At 28.7% G+C, this 3,976-nt stretch overlaps 1 long non-coding RNA gene across 1 annotated transcript; it reads right to left on the bottom strand.

Annotated features, from left to right (window-relative positions):
• Nucleotides 1-1,159: 1,159 nt before the first annotated feature.
• Nucleotides 1,160-3,543, bottom strand: LOC133667230 (uncharacterized). Its single transcript, XR_009832534.1, has 3 exons — nt 3,382-3,543; nt 1,637-2,343; nt 1,160-1,551 (listed from the first exon to the last, which is right to left on the bottom strand). It is a non-coding gene; the product is annotated as an uncharacterized LOC133667230 (long non-coding RNA).
• Nucleotides 3,544-3,976: the final 433 nt, after the last annotated feature.

Genomic DNA, 3,976 nt, shown 5'->3' with positions numbered 1-3,976 from the left:
AAAAATATGCCTTTTATCATATCAAATCAAATTTGTTGTAATTTCAAAGTAAAAAATCCAATATTGTGGGTAATATTATTTGTGGATGTTGCGAATTGTAACGAGATTAATCGATAATAAATATGTTAAATATCTCGAGTTATATCGTATAGAATAACGTAAATCGTATAGAATAACTATTGAACGACGCAATTCCACAGCCTAACCACACACACAAAATGTGGAAAATACGTCGTGCACGATACACTAACGCATCGTCAATCGCTGAAAGATTTTTATTAGCTTATGAACTAAAATCATCATGCCCTTCGCCTCTCTCTCACCCAAGTAACACCTGGGCACGTGAGTGAGATCCTGGCAAAGAACACGGAAAGGATTAAACCTGAAAATCCTGAGCTAAAAAAAATTATTAGTACATCTAACGGACTAATGTTTTCTCACTTTCTCACTCTCTTAGATTTGCTCATTTGCTTTATTTCAAACTTTAATAAATTCTCTTTGTAAACTTTATGAATTTTCTTATTAATTTTAGCAAGCAAAAATATTGAAATATAGAATAAAGAAGAAATTTATTTTTGATATATTATAAAAATTGACTATATTAAATTTACGTATGACAATTAATAATAGAAAATAATTGACTCTAAAAAGAATTTCAATGAAAATAACCTCAGGCGATCTCTTTATCCAAACATGTTTTCGAAAACATAAAACTAGCGCAAAAAACTTCTTGTTTAGATTCAGAAATCTACCTGTCGCGAAGTATCTTCTTGCACGTAATATTTCACATATTCTCTTACGGAAAAATAAATATTTTTACATTTAGAATCATACTTAAGTTTAAAAATAAATATCAAGTAATTAAATATTACGATGAAATGGAAAAAAATAAAATTATTATATAAATTGTTTATTACCATATCTATAACCATACACCATAACGATAATATCCACTATCAATTGTATTATTGTATAATTGTGTAATAATTCATATTTTTATATTGATATTGTAACGAAGTCGGATGGTATCCGACTTCTTCACAATTTTGAATTCATTTCATTATTTCTCACTTATTTGAATCTTAATTTTTATTCGTAAATAATATTTGTAACAATATTCATAAATATATGTTCATTCATTTTACAAATAATCGTAGAGAAAATAAATAAATCAATCATAGATCAATCAAACTACTAATTATTCATATCATTCTATATATTCATAATTAACGTGTTGTTTAATATTAAAATTAACTATCAATATCATCTTTACAAAAACGCGACGTGCAAGAAGATCTATCCTGATCTAATAAATAAAATACAAGAAAAATGTTACTATTCACGAGTATAATAAATACCCGTGGTCACTGTGCTCGTGCAAAATTCTACGTATACAACCAGTCATCCGTGTCGATACGGACCTTTCGTCCTACGACATGATTGAATGACCGGAGGAACATAAATGCATGCGACTCACCAATAGATGCGAAGAATCTGCATTGTCGTGGCCCAAGATGTCATCGCCAAATAGTCATCACGAGGAAGGGAGAACTGTAACCAAACATGAAACACTCTCATTAAAATTCTGATTATTTGAAAAAGTCGAAGCGAATAGAAAATGTATAAAAACAATTACCTCTTCGCGTGATGGATGACCGCCCTATTCCTCGAGGAACACTGATTCTACCCTGTACCGAAAACGAATAAAATTTCAAAAAAATAAAAAAAATAAAAATAAAAAACTACTAACGCGTCGATTTCAAATAGAAGCGGCGAACAAGCACTGACTCTAGTTTCGCGAATAATTATAGTAATTTAATTAGAGCTATTGTGCTCTAAATACTCTAAAAAACTATTACGAAGCAAACACTGAATCTACCGATCGCATTGCGCGCGATCACAAAAATTCTCTGGAAATAAAGTTGTATTAGTAATGAGTGGGAGGGGGGCGCGTGGAATCTATAGAAAAAGAAGCAAAATATTTTTTCTTTCTATCCAACATTTGTTTCGGAAAGAATTAACGTTTTTATTAAAACTCTGAATCGATTATTATCCATTTTTTTTCATGAATAAAAACATTTAAAATGGAACGATCATATCAAATTTAATGCAAAACTATTAATAATTATGATGAATGTTCATTATACATATAGGATAAAATACACGTTTACGTAATGACAAAGTATATCAAATAATAACGATCGAATGAATAAAGAATAAATACATACAATGCACGAGCGAAAAATCATACTTTTCTCTTTGAAAAAGTACAATGGCGTCCATGTTGGAATTTTTCCCGCCTTCCCGACCAATATATCGGCCCAGTAATAATCTGGTAATAATCTGTACAAAAGAAAACGAGATTTTTCAAATATACACGTGAAATCTATGAAATTAATCGGTCACAAATAAAAAATGAAGCAACGATCAAAGCATAAATTTTAATTCAAAAGATTGCCAAGTAATAATAATAATAATCGCGTATTTATTGAATAGTAATGATAGGAATGATAGGATGATTAAGAAAAAAATATGTACGTACTACGCAGCAAACAAATTAAAAGAAAAAGTGAAGTTTCTAATACGAATATGGATACACAAAGACGGTTAGCACAATTTCGGTTAACGAATTTTCGCGGGGGAGAGGTGGGGGTGGGGGGAGATGCGCGAGTCGAAACCTGTCGAAACTTGTCGAAGCCTGTCGAAGCCTGTCGAAACATGTCGAGCGTGGCAAAAAATACAAACACCTAATTTCTTAGAAAAGCTATGTTATGAACACACATTTTATTTTATCAGCTTCGACCATCATAACAACAAAACAGAAAAACTACATAAACGTTACAAAGAGACGCATTTAGAAACGAAATATGATCACCGATATAATATATATACGTATATAACCGATATGAAGTAAAATTGTTGTCTTCCTTTCGTTTCTTACAATATGTCGAAAAATTATAGAAATTTATTCTAAATAAATTTATTCTAATAAATTTATTCTAATAAATTTATTTGTCGAAAGTTACGAAACATTAAAATCAATCGTAAACCGTAAACCGTAAACCGTAAACCGTGTATCGTAATATATGCACACTACAAATCATTTTTTCTTTCAAATTATCCCGAAAATCGATAATTCTTTCAAATGGCAATCAAAATCGTAAAACGAATGCGTAGGAAAAGTAGACGAAAGTGAAGCAACAAGTCTATTCGAATCTCGTCTCGACGAAACACGAATTACCGGTATTCAATGATCGAAAACACAAAAAAAACTCAAAATATCAATTAATTTCGACACTCAAAATAATAAAAGGATGATTAAATGAACGAAAATAATAATAATTTATAAATTCGTAGCAGAATTTGATCAAAATTACTTACTGCGCAGTAGAATTTTCCAAGCCGGCAGCGGTCACACGTCCTCACTTGTTCACTTTCCACTGAAGACTGACGCTGCGCGCCAAATTTCGCCAAGAAGCTCTCTCATTGGCTGGTAACGGAACTCGATTATATCGATCCTATCGATATTATTTCGATAATCGAAATCGTATGGAAAATTGAAATATTGCATGATATATTTTAATTTTTTAATTAACAATATTAAAAATATATATTATTAATTTATTTGTATTATTAAATTTTAATTAATTGATTATTAATATCATTCCTCTATTCGTACATTTTCCATTATATAATTTATTTACTAATAATCGATTTATCGATTATTACCGACATTATCGATATATTTGTCCAATGATTTATTTGTACATTTTTTTACATCAAATCATTTATTTATTTAATCTTTATCCATTTATATATTTATTTATTCGTTTGTTTCTTTTTATATATATATTATATATATATATATATATATTTTTATATATATATAAGATATTATATATATATATATAAATATATATATAAATAATTTTTAAATATATATATATTTTTATATATATATAAAATATTATGTATA

Source organism: Apis cerana, linkage group LG14 (assembly GCF_029169275.1).
Source record: "Apis cerana isolate GH-2021 linkage group LG14, AcerK_1.0, whole genome shotgun sequence".
Taxonomy (NCBI): Eukaryota; Metazoa; Arthropoda; class Insecta; order Hymenoptera; family Apidae; genus Apis; species Apis cerana.
Note: the sequence above shows the minus strand (reverse complement) of the source record. Positions and strands in the feature narration are given on the sequence as shown.